Source organism: Somniosus microcephalus, unplaced genomic scaffold (genome assembly GCF_052327205.1).
Source record: "Somniosus microcephalus isolate GS21.2 unplaced genomic scaffold, FLI_Smic_1.0 unresolved_chr4, whole genome shotgun sequence".
In the NCBI taxonomy this organism is placed as follows: Eukaryota; Metazoa; Chordata; class Chondrichthyes; order Squaliformes; family Somniosidae; genus Somniosus; species Somniosus microcephalus.
Genome location: NW_028225182.1, coordinates 1,970,752 through 1,987,466, shown reverse-complemented (window position 1 = coordinate 1,987,466; position 16,715 = coordinate 1,970,752). Strand labels below are relative to the sequence as shown.

The 16,715-nt window shown below is 43.2% G+C and overlaps 2 non-coding genes across 2 annotated transcripts; both read left to right on the top strand.

Moving 5' to 3' along the window:
- Window positions 1-5,827: 5,827 nt before the first annotated feature.
- Window positions 5,828-5,900, top strand: trnak-cuu (transfer RNA lysine (anticodon CUU)). Its single transcript has one exon. It is a non-coding gene; the product is annotated as a tRNA-Lys (tRNA).
- A 4,288-nt stretch (window positions 5,901-10,188) lies between these two features.
- trnar-ccu (transfer RNA arginine (anticodon CCU)) lies at window positions 10,189-10,261 on the top strand. Its single transcript has one exon. It is a non-coding gene; the product is annotated as a tRNA-Arg (tRNA).
- Window positions 10,262-16,715: the final 6,454 nt, after the last annotated feature.

The following is a 16,715-nucleotide window of genomic DNA, read 5'->3' as shown; positions in this document are numbered from 1 at the left end:
ACGCGCTTTTTTATTACTTATTGAATGGACAGCCAGCCGGACCGATTGAAACTGCAATTTCAATCCTGTCGCCGACCTTGTGTTTTCCTATTAATCTGTGTTGTTCTGCTTTCCATATTCTCAATGAGAATGCTCCCAGCCTCAATTTTTAAGTAAAATAAGGCCCACCTCTTCAAATAGTGACACGCGAGTGGGAGACTCCTTAAATCAGCGCCAACTTTTCCCAAATCCTTCTTACAGTATCGCCAGCCAAACTGTGTCCTTTATGGGAAATATCATTGAGAATTACTTCACTCAGTGTAACGCTGCCATTTCAATGGCATAATTCGCCTGACAATGCGTGTTTTATTTATACTGAACCAATCATGAATTTATTCCCGTTTTCATATTTACTAAACTTGAATGGAGAAAATACTTTAAATTGCCTCTACCCACTTTCGAACTGTTGAGTTATCGTAAAGCGATCACCAGTACACACCGGAAACCCTCCAACACTTGGGTGCATTGCATTGTAGCGCCTCAATAGGAACAGGAGGAGGCCATTCAGCCCCTCGATCCTGTTGCGCCATTCAATTAGATCAGGGTTGATCTGTATCTTCATTTCATCTACCCGCTTTGTTTCCGTAACCCGTAATAACCTTACCCAACAAAAATCTATCACCAGTCGCGGCAATCTTCAGCCTGACTCCAGTTGCACTCCCGGATCCAGACAGAAAAGGCGTCTTACTGACGGCCACCCTGCAGATCAATGAATTACATTTCTGAACTTCAGGGATTCGGAGATTCCAGGGTTTAAAAGGGAACAAAAGATGAACTGGGCCTCATTGTGTATCAGTTTTCTCTCACTCAGACGTATCTGATTGGTGAAGTTAAATAAAGAACAAGGGAGAAGCCACTGTAGCCCTATTGACAGGAGAATAAACTAGCCATACATCTCTCACGTTCCCCAATTCTAACAGAAGTGTAATCGAATTGAAACGTTCACTCTGTTTCTTTATCCAAATATACTGCCTGACCTCTTAAGAATTTCCACCATTTTCCGTTTCTATTTGAGATTCCCAGCATTTGCAACAATTTTCTTTTGTCACTTAAAATAAACCCACTGGTTGTTTGTGTGGTTGTTCTTGATGAGCAGAGCACTTAAGACCGAAACAGTGAATTTGTCTTTTCGAACTGTCTGCTGAAGCGCCGCCCAGGCCCACTGCTACAGTTAATGAGCTGTGTTGAATATTGGATGGGATAAAAATTGATAAAGAGGAGGTACTAGAATGCTGGCTGTACCAGGACCAGTTGAAATGCATCCTAGGATGCTGAGGGGAGTAAAGGTGGGAATTACGGAGGTGCTGACCATAATCTTCCAATACTCATTGGATATGGGGTGGTGCCAGACGTCTGGAGAATCGCAAATGTTACACCCTTGTTGATAAAAGTGTATAAATTTCAACCCAGCAACTACACGCCAGTCAGCTTAACATCGGTAGTGAGGAAGCTTTTAGAAAGGGTAACCCTGCACAAAATGACCAGTCACTTGGACAAGTGTGGATTAATTAAGGAAAGTCTGCTCGGATTTGTTAAATGCAAATCGTCTTTTCCCAACCTGATTGCATTTTTTGATGAGGTGAAAGAGAGGGTTGATGAGGGAAATGCAGTTGATGTGGTGGACATGGACTTCCAAAAGGCATTTGATAAAGTGCCACGTAACAGGCTTGCCAACAAAGCTGAAGCCCATGGAATAAAAGGGACAGTGGCAGCATGGATGTCAAATTGGCTAAGTGACAGGAAACAGAGAGTAGTGCTAAACTGTTGTTTCTCTGAATGGAGGAAGATACACAGTGGTGTTCCCCAGGGGTCGGTACTAGGACCACGGCCCTTCTTGACATATATTAATCATTTGGAGTTAGGTGTCCAGGGCACAATTTCAAAATTTGCTGATGATACAAAACTTGGAAGTGTAGTGAGCAGTGAGGAGTATAGTGATAGACTTCAAGAGGACATGGATCGGCTGGTGGAATGGGCGGACATGTGGCAGATGAAGTTAAAAACAGAAAAGTGCAAATTGATACATTTTGGTCGGAAGAATGAGGAGAGGCAATATAAACTAAAGGATACATTTCCAAAGTGGTTGCAGGAACAGAGATACCTGGGGGTGTATGTACACAAATCGTTCAATGTGGCAGGACAGGTTGAGAAATCAGTTTAAAAAGCTTACAGAATCCGGGGCTTTATAAATAAAGGCGCAGAGTACAAAAGCAAGGAAGTTATGATGAACCTTTATAAAACACTGGCTCGGCCACAACTGCAGAAATTATGTGTTACAGAAAATGTTATCCTGTGCAATAACTGGTCCCATTAAATTAAACAAAAGTTGCCCCAGATTCCTGGTGACTTAAGCAATGAATATTTTAAACCAGACTCCTGAAATTCAATCGGCCTGGGTGTCCTTGTGCACCAGTCGCTGAAGATATGCATGCAGGTGCAGCAGGCGGTTAAGAAGGCAAATGGTATGTTGGCTTTCGTACCGAGAGGATTCGAGTACAGGAGCAAGGATGCCTTGCTGCAGTTGTACAGGGCCTTGGTGAGACCACATCTTGAGTATTGTGTGCAGTTTTGGTCGCCTTATCTGAGGAAGGATGTTCTTGCCATGGAAGGAGTTCAGCGAATATTGACCAGGCTGATACCTGGGATGGCAGGAATGACATATGAGGAGGGATTGGGAGGATTGGGCTCGTACTCGCTGGAGTTTAGAAGAATGAGGGGGGATCTCATTGAAACTTATTAAATTCTGACAGTACTGGAAAGACTAGATGCAGGGAGGATGTTCCTGATGGTCGGGGACTCCAGAACCAGGGGTCACAGTCTAAGGATAAGGGGTAGGCCATTTAGGACAGACATGAGGAGGAATTTCTTCTCCCAGAGAGTGGTGAACCTGTGGAATTCTCTACCACAGAAGGCAGTAGAAGCCAATTTATTAAATATATTCAAGAAGGTGTTGGATATATTTCTTAAGGCTAAAGGGAGCCAGGTGTATGGGGAGAAAGCAGTGACCGGTTACTGAAATTGGCTGATCAGCCATGATCGCATTGAATAGCGGAGCAGGCTCGAGGGGCCGAATGGCCTACTCCTGCTCCTATCTTCTATGTTTCCATGTTTCATCCCTGGGATCACATGGGCCAGACCAACCAATCAAAAAGGGGGATTCCTATGAGGCGAATTGGGATTCCATTTATGTACGGAATCCCCATAAGCATATTAGAAATCTCCAAATAAAGAGCATTTCACACCACGGAAATAAAAATAAATGGTCACTTGTTCAAACGTAATGAAATTAATTAAAGATTTAAAATATAATTTAATTTTATGAAATATAAATTTGAACATTTTAAAGCAGGCCAGAATTTACCTAAAGTAATTTTAAATGTATGTATGTTTATATCATTAAAAAAAATATGTTTTAATCGACCGACAAAAATTGTGTTGCACAATGAAGGAATTGCTAACATGTTTGCTGGGTGACAGTCAAACTTTAAAAGCCTTTTTTATAGAATCAGAGATTTATGACAGACGCCGATTATTCGGTCCAGTGTTATCGTAGTGTAGTGGTTATCACGTTCGCCTAATGCGAAAAGTCCCTGGTTTGAAGCCGGGTGGAAACATTATGTAAATCGTGTTCATTTAAATAGTAGAAAAAATGGAACAATTCGCATTTCTAATGCAATGTAACAAAATCCTGCTACATTTGTGTTTCTCTGTACAGTTCTGCACTCACTCAAAGCACTACAGTGTCACTCGCTCACTCCCGTTTCCAGCTCTGACCGTGCAGGCAGCCCCTCTCAAAGCTGCACATTCTGGCTGCTTTCAGTTGAATTGTGAAAGATTATTCAAGGGTCCTGCAGCTTTACTTCGGTTCACAACAGCAGATCTAAGCCACGTTTCTGCAAACTACGAACCATGTATTCCAGAATTCCAAGGTGTATAAGGAACTCAACCATTAAAATCCCTTTCATTAACCACAGGAGTTCAGGAAATTTTCTATGATTCTATAAAAAGTTATTAAAGTTTGACTGTCATCCGGTAAACATGTTAGCAATTCCTGCAGTGCGCAACAAAATGTTGTGGGTTGATTAATGATAATAGAAACAATTATGAAGTGTCTCACAGACTTCAATGATCCCTTAATACTGTTGGTTAACTAAAATCTATCAATCGCAGGTTAAAATGAGCAATTCATGTTGCATCTTTGAAAGAGCTAACCAATCAGTCCCACTCCGCTGCTCTTCCCCCATAGACCTGCTGACACTCCTGCCAGTGAAAACAGTATCCCCCATAAGTTTGATCACCTCTATTAAATCTTCCCTGACCAGTGATTAATGGAGTTCAACGCGGGCAAGTGTCAGATCATCCACTTGGGGCCTAGCAAAGATGGGTCAGTGTGTGGTCTGAAAACATCATGTCAGAAATAGGTTTTTATTCTGTGAAATAGCCGGTCCCATTAAATTTAACAAATATTGCCCCAGATCGCTGCTCTCTCAAGCAATGAACATTTTAAACCATTCTCCTAAAATGCAATGTGTAAAATGAGATATGGGTTAACAGTTCAGGAGATGCAAAGAGCAAAATAAATGAATGAAGTTTCGACTGTCCCTCAGTAACCATAATATCATGTCTTTCATTCTGCAAAATAAAGCTACCGGTTAATTAATGGTGATTAAAGCAGTTCTTATTTATTCACATTAGATGCATGTAATTAATTTAATAAAATTACATCGCATTCATGAATAAAAAATGGTGATACCAAAATTTCTTCCCTAACTGGGAATCGAAACCATCTCGCAGCGCTGATAGGAATACGTTATTGAATATACGTTATGATGCCATCGAAAAATGTCACAGTGCTAAATTAAAATCACTGCTATAATGTGTTTTGGTGTTGAAGAAGGGGATTGAAAATGACAATAAAAAGCCCATACTGCGCCCGCAGTGAGACAGAGTTCGAACTTAGAAAGTAGGTGGTGCTGCGAAGCAAAGTGCTTTCTCACCTTGTCAATGTCTCTCGTCTATTTGCCGGTGATTCCCGATTCTGCCTGTCTCTCTGGCTCTGTTTATTCTGTGTGACCACCTGCAGGTTGATTTTGAGCGAATACCTGTGCTTGTGTCTTGTCACATTAAATAAATGAGGAATTGTGGCGCTTCTCTCCCTGATAATGGGGAAAGAGTGACACAGTCTTTGGAGCAAGTATCTGGTTATTGTGAAACGGCAAAGAAAACAATAATTCTGGAATTACCCGAAGGAACAGTGACCCCGACGTGATTTGGACACACAGCCTTCTAGATCTGGACGTCGGACGCGCTACCATTGCGCTATGAGGTCCTACAATATAAGTCGCGCTGTTTTTATATACACACGTTCCACAAACACTTTTTCATTCCTCCTGCCTTCTCCTGATTCCTCAGTGTCATGCACAGAAGCGCCTGATGCACTCATTTGTTTAACGTAACAAGCAGACACAAACACAGGTATTGCTTCAAAATCAACCCGCAGGTGGCCACAGAAACAATAAACAGAGCCAGAGAGAAAGACAGAATCGGGAATCTCTGGGAAATAGACAAGAGATATTGACAAGGAATAAAGCGCTTTGCGATCAGAAAATTGCCTGAACCCCTGTGGTTAATTAAAGGGATTTTGCTGCTTGAGTTCCTTATATACCTTGGGCTTCTGGAGAACTTGTTTCATAGTTTGCAGAAACGCGGCTCAAACATCTGTTGTGACCGGGCCGGAGCCACCAGGTACCTGACTGCAATCAGCGACAATGAAATACAGTTTCAATAGGCCCGGCTAGCTCAGTCGGTAGAGCATGAGACTCTTAATTTCAGGGTCGTGGGTTCGAGCCCCACGTTGGGCGGTATTTATTTCGTTAACTTTTATGTTGCTTTCAAAGCGTCATTAATTGAGCGATAACCTTGTTTTGCACAATGAAAGAAATGCGAACTGAGGAAATACTGCAGATGCTGGAAATCTGAATTGAGCAGAAAATGCTGGAGATACTCAGCAGGTCAGGCAGCTTCTGCGAAGAGAGAAACAGAGGTAACGTTTCAGGTCGATAACCATTCTTCAGAACTGGAAAAAAGAGGTAATGGAACAGATTTTTAAGCAAGTGTAGGGGATTCTATGAGATCATGGCTGATCTATTGCCTCAATTCCATTCACCGGACCTATCGCCATATCCCTTGATGCCCTTACCAGTCAGAAATCTACCGACTTCTGTTTTGAACATACCCAATGACTGAGCCTCCACAGCCCTCTGGGGTAGAGAATTCCAAAAATTCACCACCCTCTGTGTGAAGAAATGTCTTCTCCTCTCAGTCCTGAAAGGCCTAACCTTTATCCTGAGGCTGTGTCAGCTGGTTCTAGAAACCCCAGCCAAGGGAAACATTCTCCCAGCATCCAACCGATCAAACACTGTAATAATTTTGCATGCTTAATGAGATCCCCTCTCATTCTTCCAAATTCAAGAGATTGCAGGCCTAGTTTACTCAATCTCTTCTCATACGAGGTCAGTACTGTCTTGCAAATGGTGACTTGATATTTGGTAGTGGGGTCATGGTCCAGGCGGAGGTAGGAGGAGGTGTTGGAGAGTTGGCGTACAGCTTCCGCTAGGTAGTGGTCGGTTCACCAAACAGCAACAGCACCACCCTTGTCAGAAGGTTTTGTGCTTTGCATGTTAACTGTTAACTGTTACCCATATCTCGTTTTACACAATATATGGGCTGCTCCAGCTCCTAATTCTTTTGTTCTTCGTTGTTATTTCCTCACACAGGAGAGCAATCTCGCCCCTGGACAAGCAGAAGGAGCAAGTTCCAACAAAATGATTCCGCAAACGTGATAACTGCTACACTGTGGAAACGTCTCCACTTTCAGTACCAGGTCAGATGGAAATGTTAAAATTTTCTGAGTGTGTAACTAGTAGAATAGATAAGGGAGAACCAGTGGATGTGGTGTATTTGGACTTTCAGAAGGCTTTCGATAAAGTCCCACATAAGAGATTGGCGTGCAAAGTTAAAGCACATGGGATCGGGGGTAAGGTACTGACTTGGATAGAGAACTGGTTGGCAGACAGGAAGCAAAGAGTATGTCTAAACGGGTCTTTTTCCAAGTGGCAGGCAGTTACTAGTGGGGTGGGGCAGGGACAAGTGCTAGGACTCCAGCTACTCACAATATATATTAATGATCTAGAAGGTTGAACTAGATGTAATAACTCCAAGTTTGCAGACGACACAAAGCTGGGTGGGCATGTGTGCTGTGATGAGGATACAGAGTAACTCCAGTATGATATGGACAGGTTAGGTGATTTAGCAGAAGCATGGCAGATGCAGTATATTGTGGATAAATGTGAGGTTATCAACTTTGGTAGCAAAAACAGGAAGACAGCTATTATCAGAATGTCAATAGATTGGGAAAAGGGGAACTGCAATGACACCTGGGTGTCCGTGTGCACCAATCGCTGAAGGTAAGCATGCAGGCGCAGCAGGTGGTTAAGAAGGCAAATGTTGGCCTTTATAGTGAGAGGTTTCGAGTAGAGGAGCAAGGATGTCTTGCTGCAGTTGTACAAGGGCTTGGTGAGACCATACCTTGAGTATTGTGTGCAGCTTTGGTCACCTTAGCTGAGGAAGGATGTTCTTGCCATGGAGGGAGTGCAGCGAAGATTCACCAGACTGATACATGGGATGGCAGGAATGACGTATGAAGACAGATTGAGATGATTAGGCTTATATTCGCTAGAGCTAAGAAGAACGAGAGGGGATGGCATTGAAACTTACAAAATACTAACAGGACTAGACACACTAGATGCAGGAAGAATGATCCCGATGGTGCGGGAATCCAGAACCAGCGGTCACAGTCTAAGGATAAGGGGTAAGCCACTTAGGGCTGAGATGAGGAGGAATTTCTTCACCCAGAGAGTGGTGAACCTGTTGAATTCTGTACCACAGAAGGCAGTTGAGGCCAATTCATTAAATATATTGAAGAAGGAGTTAGATATATTTCTTAAGGCTAAAGAGATAAAGGGTTATGGGGAGAAAGCAGGGACAGGGTACTGAATGTGGATGATCAGCCATGATCTCATTAAATGGCGGAGCAGGCTCGAGGGGCTGAATGGCCTGCTCCTGCTCCTATCTTCTGTGTTTCGATGTGAATGGAGCAGGTGAACTGCTGAATCCCACTTTTAAGGGATGTCCCAAAGTGCTTGACAGTGGTGTGAAAATATATGAGTTCCGCTTGGTAATTTAAAGTAAAGCCTGTCAGAAGAGGGATTCGAACTCTCGCCTCCAGAGGAGACTGCGACATGAACACAGCAGCTTAGACCGCTCGGCCATCCTAACTTGTTTCATTAACTTCTGCATCTCATCACTTCCGGATGATGAACGTTTCCGTCCGGGTGCTTGTTCAATGCTGCTGAAGTTTCAGTGACCGGGATATCATCTCCCCCGGGGATTTCCTGAGCATGTGCTCGGTGTATGGGGAGGTTTGTCCCGAGTCCCTGGTATCTTGCAGCTCCAGGGATGGGCAGTAACAATCTGAGCTCTGGAGCTGGGGAAAAGCGAATAATTAATGGGTTTGTTTTCGGGCCTGAAATGCGGCTTAGATCTGTTGGTATTAACTGAGGCCGGGGCTGCGAAATATTTCAGTTTGTTCACGTTTAACCAGAGCAATATCCGCAGTCAGGAGCTGAAAAGGACCAAGAGCTGAAAAAACACCAGAAAAAAGTAAGAAATATCAGCAATTGTGATCAACTCTTTAATGTGTGTTCTCGTAGTTTAGTGGTTTAATTGTTTTAATCAACATTCATTAACCGAAAGCGTTGTTTTGCAGATTGAAAGAAATGCTCACAGTAAGGGACAGTCGAAAGTTGAGTAATTTAACTTTAATAATTTGTGAAAGTTTATTCATTGACGAAGATTTATACCCTATCAGAACTTACGTACTGTGTATTTTAGGAGTCTGCTTTAAATTGTTTGCTGCTTCTGACACAAGAAACCTGTTAAATTTATTTCACGGAAAAATAATGTTTCCGCGCGGATTCGAACCGTGAACCTTTCGCGTAATTGAGCATCAAGAAAGGACTGTTCAGACAGAAGTGACACTACAGAATTGCTCTGTCTGCAATGATTTCCTTTCACTGGCATTTCTCTGACCGAACTGCACAAGTCAAAAATGTTCCTTTCAAACTCATTAAACTGCTGAATTTCCTTCCCTCTGGTTTAACCCAGGGGTTTAAATTGTTCTGCAAACCATGAACCAGGTTCACCTGAATTCAAAGGTGTGTAAGGAAATCAAGCATCAAAAGCCCTTTCATTAACCACAGGGATTCAGGCAAATTTCTGATCGCAAAGCGCTTTCTCACCTTGTCAATATCTCTCGTCTATTTTCCGGTGTTTCCCGATTCTGCCTTTCTCTCTGGCTCTGTTTATTCTGTGTGACCACCTGCAGGTTGATTTTGAGCGAATACCTGTGCTTGTGTCTTGTCACATTAAATAAATGAGGAATTGTGGCCCTTCTTTCCCTGACACTGGGGAAAGAGTGACACAGTCTTTGGAGCAAGTGTCTGGTTATTGTGAAACGGCAAAGAAAACAATAGTTCTGGAATTACCCGGAAGAACAGTGACCCCGGCGTGATTTAAACACCCAGCCTTCTGAGTTGGAGTCAGACACGCTACCGTTGCGCCATGAGGTCCTACAATGTAAACTGCGCTGTTTTTATATACACACGTTCCACAAACACTGTTTCATTCCTCATGCCTTCTCCTGATTCCTCAGTGTCATGCACAGAAGCGCCTGATGCCCTCATTTGTTTAACGTAACAAGCAGACACAAACACAGGTATTCCTTCAAAATCAACCCGCAGGTGGCCACAGACACAATAAACAGAGCCAGAGAAGAAGACAGAATCGGGAATCTCCTGGAAATAGACAAGAGATATTGACAAGGACTAAAGCGCTTTGCGATCAGAAAATTGCCGGAACCCCTGTGGCTAATGAAAGGGATTTTGCTGCTTGAGTTCCTTATACGCCTTGGGCTTCTGGAGAACTTGTTTCGTAGTTTGCAGAAACGCGGCTCAGACATGCTGTTGTGACCGGGCCGGAGCCACCAGGTACCTGACTGCAATCAGCGACAACGAAATGCATTTCCAACCGGACCGACTAGCTCAGTCGGTAGAGCATGAGACTCCTAATCTCTGGGCCCTGGGTTAGAGCCCCACGTTGGGCGGTAGTTATTCTGTTAAACATTTATGTTGCTTTCAAAGCATCATTAATTGAGCGATAACTATGTTTTGCACAATGAAAGAAATGCGAACTGAGAAAATACTGCAGATGCTGGAAATCTGAATTGAAACAGAAAATGCTGGAGATACTCAGCAGGTCAGGCAGCTTCTGCGAAGACAGAAACAGAGTTAACGTTTCAGGTCGATAACCTTTCGTCAGAACTGGAAAAAAGAGGTAATGGAACAGATTTTTAAGCAAGTGTAGGGGATTCTATGAGATCATGGCTGATCTCCAGCCTCAATTCCATTCACCGGCCCTATCGCCATATCCCTTGATGCCCTTACCAGTCAGAAATCTACCGACTTCTGTTATGAACATACCCAATGACTGAGCCTCCACAGCCCTCTGGGGTAGAGAATTCCAAAGATTCACCACCCTCTGTGTGAAGAAATTTCTTCTCCTCTCAGTCCTGAATGGCCTAACCTTTATCCTGAGGATGTGGCCCCTGGTTCTTGACTCCCCAGCCAAGGGAAACATTCTCCCAGCATCCAACCGATCAAACCCTGTAATAATCTTGCATGCTTAATGAGATCCCCTCTCATTCTTCCGAATTCAAGAGATTGCAGGCCTAGTTGACTCAATCCCTTCTCATACGAGGTCAGTGACAGCTTGCAAATGGTGACTTGATATTCGGTAGTGGGGTCATGGTCCAGGCGGAGGTAGGAGGATGTGTTGGAGAGTTGGCGTACAGCTTCTGCTAGGTAGAGGTCGGTTCGCCAAACAGCAACAGCACCACCCTTGTCAGCAGGTTTTGTGCTTTGCATGTTAACTGTTAACTGTTACCCATATCTCATTTTACACAATATATGGGCTACTCCAGCTCCTAATTCTTTTGTTCTTAGTTGTTATTTCCACACACAGGAGAGCAATCTCGCCCCTGGACAAGCAGAAGGAGCAAGTTCCAACAAAATGATTCCGCAAACGTGATAACTGCTACACTGTGGAACCGTCTCCACTTTCAGTACCAGGTCAGATGGAAATGTTAAAATTTTTTGAGGATGTAACTAGTAGAATAGATAAGGGAGAACCAGTGGATGTGGTGTATTTGGACTTTCAGAAGGCTTTCGATAAAGTCCCACATAAGAAATTGGCGTGCAAAGTTAAAGCACATGGGATCGGGGGTAAGGTACTGACTTGGATAGAGAACTGTTTGGCAGACAGGAAGCAAAGAGTATGTCTAAACGGGTCTTTTTCCAAGTGGCAGGCAGTTACTAGTCGGGTGGGGCAGGGATAAGTCCTAGGACTCCAGCTACTCACAATATATATTAATGATCTAGAAGGTTGAACTAGATGTAATAACTCCAAGTTTGCAGACGACACAAAGCTGGGTGGGCATGTGAGCTGTGATGAGGATACAGAGTAACTCCAGTATGATATGGACAGGTTAGGTGATTTAGCAGAAGCATGGCAGATGCAGTATAATGTGGATAAATGTGAGGTTATCAACTTTGGTAGCAAAAACAGGAAGACAGCTTATTATCAGTATGTCAATAGATTGGGAAAAGGGGAACTGCAATGACACCTGGGTGTCCGTTTGCACCAATCGCTGAAGGTAAGCATGCAGGTGCAGCAGGTGGTTAAGAAGGCAAATGTTGGCCTTTATAGTGAGAGGTTTCGAGTACAGGAGCAAGGATGACTTGCTGCAGTTGTACAAGGCCTTGGTGAGACCATACCTTGAGTATTGTGTGCAGCTTTGGTCACCTTAGCTGAGGAAGGATGTTCTTGCCATGGAGGGAGTCCAGCGAAGATTCACCAGACTGATACATGGGATGGCAGGAATGACGTATGAAGACAGATTGAGATGATTAGGCTAATATTCGCTGGAGTTTAGAAGAACGAGAGGGGATGTCATTGAAACTTACAAAATTCTAACAGGACTAGACACACTAGATGCAGGAAGAATGATCCCGATGGTGCGGGAATCCAGAACCAGCGGTCACAGTCTAAGGATAAGGGGTAAGCCACTTAGGGCTAAGATGAGGAGGAATTTCTTCACCCAGAGAGTGGTGAACCTGTTGAATTCTGTACCACAGAAGGCAGTTGAGGCCAATTCATTAAATATATTCAAGAAGGAGTTAGATATATTTCTTAAGGCTAAAGAGATAAAGGGATATGGGGAGAAAGCAGGGACAGGGTACTGAATGTGGATGATCAGCCATGATCTCATTAAATGGCGGAGCAGGCTCGAGGGGCCGAATGGCCTACTCCTGCTCCTATCTTCTATGTTTCTATGTGAATGGAGCAGGTGAACTGCTGAATCCCACTTTTACGGGATGTCAAAAAATTCTTGACAGTGGTGTGAAAATAAATGAGTTCCGCTTGGTAATTTAAAGTAAAGCCTGTCATAAGAGGGATTCGAACTCTCGCCTCCAGAGGAGACTGCGACATGAACACAGCGGCTTAGACCGCTCGGCCATCCTAACTTGTTTCATTAATTTCTGCAACTCATCACTTCCGGATGATGAACGTTTCCGTCCGGGTGCTTGTTCAATGCTGTTGAAGGTTCAGTGACCGGGATATCATCTCCCCCGGGGTTTTCCTGAGCTTGTGTTCGGTGTATGGGGAGGTTTGTCCCGAGTCCCAGGTATCTTGCAGCTCCAGGGATGGGCAGTAACAATCTGAGCTCTGGAGCTGGGGAAAAGCGAATAATTAATGAGTTTGTTTTCGGGCTTGAAATGCGGCTTAGATCTGTTGGTATTAACCGAGGCCGGGGCTGCGAGATATTTCAGTTTGTTCACGTTTAATCAGAGGAATATCCGCAGTCAGGAGCTGAAAAGGACCAAGAGCTGAAAAAAACACCAGAAAAAAGATAACAAATATCAGCAATTGTGATCAACTCTTTAATGTGTGTTCTGGTAGTTTAGTGGTTTAATTGTTTTAATCAACATTCATTAACCGAAAGCGTTGTTTTGCAGAATGAAAGAAATGCTCACAGTAAGGGACAGTCGAAAGATGAGTTATTTAACTTTATTAATGTGTGAAAGTTTATTCATTGACGAAGATTTATACCCTATCAGAATTTACGCACTGTGTATTTTAGGAGTCTGCTTTAAATTATTCGTTGCTTCTGACACAAGAAACCTGTTAAATTTATTTCACAGAAAAATAACGTTCCCGCCCGGGCTCGAATTGGGGACATTTCGCGTGTGAGGTGAATGTGATAACCGCTACACTACGGAAACCTCTGCTTAATTAAGCATCGAGAAAGCACTGTTCAGACAGAAGGGACACTACAGAATCGCTCTTTCTGCAATGATTTCCTTTCACTGGCATTTCTCTGACCGAAATGCACAAGTCAAAAATGTTCCTTTCAAACTCATTAAACTGCCGAATTTCCTTCCCTCTGGTTTAACCCAGGGTTTTAAATTATTCTGCAAACCATGAACCAGGTTCACCTGAATTCCAAGGTGTGTAAGGAAATCAAGCATCAAAAGCCCTTTCCTTAACCACAGGGATTCAGGCAATTTTCTAATCGCAAAGCGCTTTCTCACCTTGTCAATGGCCCAGTAATTCGTCTCTGAACGCGTGAGTACGGTCGGGGTACTCATGCGTCTGGCCGGAGGAACTGCTCGTGTTCAGCATGCACAGCGCATGCGGGGTAAACCGGCATTTCCAGTCCTCTGAACGAAGGGGTTCAGAGGCACAGCGCGTGCGACTGCACAGGCAGCGCGTGCGCAGTGAACTTCGTCGATTTCATTCATGGATTCAGTGAGGGTAAGTCCTGACAACTTACACATGAAAAAAGCAGGAGTAAAGCTATCGAGAAGCTGCGGAGGAAGAAGTCTGTCATCGTGGAGCTTCTGAAAGTCTTCAATTTCTGTTTGGGAAAGGGAGGAAAGTAATTTTAAGAAAGGCTGAGGTAAGTTTAAAAATTTATTTTTGTTTAAAACGGGTTTTCAGAACTGTAGTTCGAAGGAGCAACTGTGGCTGTGGCCAAGGCCTCATTGAATTTATTTTTATAAAATGTGAAATTTAATGTTTTAATAATAATAAAATGCTTACAAAATGTTATTTTCATCAGTAATATTTAGTAAGTATGTATGTATGATTGTATGTATGTATTTATATTTTCCATTTAGGATGTGCATTTATGTATGTATTCCTTTCAGTACATGGATGAATGTATTTATGTATGCAATTTAGAAAAATATGTAGGCCTGTGATATTTATCAGGCGGGAAGGATGTGTTTGCAAGCCGTTAAAGCATGCTTCCTGTCATAGGCCGAGTTGATGTTATAGGCACTCAGTTTATTAAAATAAGTGTAACAACTATTTCCATTTACTCCGTACAGGTACGTCTGTGTGAGGAGTAGTCCTGTCAGCGAGGAACATGCCCTGGTGTAAAAATTTTGCCGTGATGCTATTTGTGTATTTGCTTCAAAGAAATAGGAATGCCAGGGAGCAACGTAGAAGATTTAGGAACCATGAACCTCTCCTGATCAGAAGGAACAACTACCCACCCCACAGAGTTTACAGGGAGAGGCGATCATTTGAAATGCTGTCCGAGGAGTTGTGTATCAGGCGGCTGCGCTTCAGTAAAGAGGCAATTGGACGACTATGTGACATGTTGAAGGCAGACTTGGAACCACGCTCAAAGACCCGTACTGCCTTGTCAGTGAACATGAAGGTAACCACAGCATTGAACTTCTTTGCAAGTGGATCATTTCAAGCAGGCACCGGTGACATAATCAACATCTCTAAGAATGCTGCGAGGGTCTGCATTCACCAGTTCACAGCAGCCATTTGCCGTAGGATTTCTGATTTCATTATGTATGACTTGTCCGCTCGTCATCAGAAGGAGATGGCCTTAGCATTTCATCGCATTGCTGGATTCCCCAAAGTGATTGGGGCTGTCGATGGAACACATATTGCATTGAAGGCACCCAAGGATGCACCTGTGACATTCATTAACAGGAAGGGGTATCATTCATTGCATGTAATGATATTATGTGATGCGCACCTGAGGATCCTAAACGTTAATTCAGGGCATCGGGGGAGTAATCATGACTCCTTCGTCCTCCGTAACTCTAAATTGTATGATTCTCTCAGCAAATTGCCTACAGGATCCGCATGGATATTGGGCGACAAGGGCTACCCGCTAAAACCATGGCTGATGACCCCCTACCGCAATACCATTAATGAGCCTCAGGAGAGATACAGCCATGCACACGTGTCTACACGTCAAGTGGTGGAGAGGACAATAGGAGTTCTGAAATCACGCTTCCGGTGCCTGGATAGGTCAGTGGGGACTTTGCAGTACTCTCACCAGAAAGTGGCAAGGATTGTGCTGGCCTGTTGTGCTTTGCACAACCTTGCCCTGCAGGAAGGACTGACCCTTAACAATGAGGAACAGCTGCCTGTTGAAGTGGAGGATGAAGACGATGGCATTGTACATGTTGCCAGGCCTCATGGGGAGGAGCCAAGTGCCGCCGAATCTAAGGCTGCTCGCGAACTGCTGGTAGCCAACACCTTCACGCGGTAGTTACGCCCTGTACCTACCCCTCCCCCCCGCAAGGCAAAGACAGAAGCAGACACATATTGAAGTGAAACAGTTACCTTTTATTGCATAATCAAACACTTTTCAGATTCAGTTTCAATGTTTAAAGTGAATAACTTGTAAATTTCAAGTAACAGTTATGAACTTTTAAAAAATTTATGGACAGGAACAGTGAGGAAGTGTTATTGGAAAGAGTTCGTCTTTACTTGTCTTTCTTTCTTCGTTCAAGGATGTTAATGACCTATTTTATGCAATTTAAAAATGTTAACGTTAACAGTTTTGAAATCACTTTGTAAACATGTTTAACTAATTTGTGTTTGATTCTTAGTGAAATTAAAAAAATTAAGATGCTAACTACCTCTTTTAACGTTTTGAAACATGTGCAAAATGGTGACTGTTAGAAAAGAAAATGTAAACATTTTACAGTAATTTTTACTTTCTTACTGCAATACAGACATTCAAAGCGCAAACTAGCTATTTTACAATTTTGTAACATTTGTTGTAAAAGTTTTTGAAGTTAAATAAAAGTTTAAATTCTTTATACATTGATTACTGGGTGTACTGCTGAAACGATAAGGTTACCTATCCTTTCCTTCATAAATAAACACTTGAATTTAAATATGTAAGAAAACATTTAACATTTAAATAAAGTGAAAAATATAACAATTTAACGATTTGCCAACTGGCCTGTGTGACTGAGGGTTGAAGGTGGCGGAGTGAGCTGACGGTGACACTCTAACGCTTCCTGCGCCTTTTCACTACCCGTGACTGGAGCCCTCCAGATCTATTTGCAAGGGCCCTGTCAGATTGTTCCTGCTCTTCAGCAGCGGCTTGAGGAAAGGGTTGTTGCTGAGGCAATTCTATGCTGTCCTGCATCATGACTGGCGCAGCTGCTGGCTCC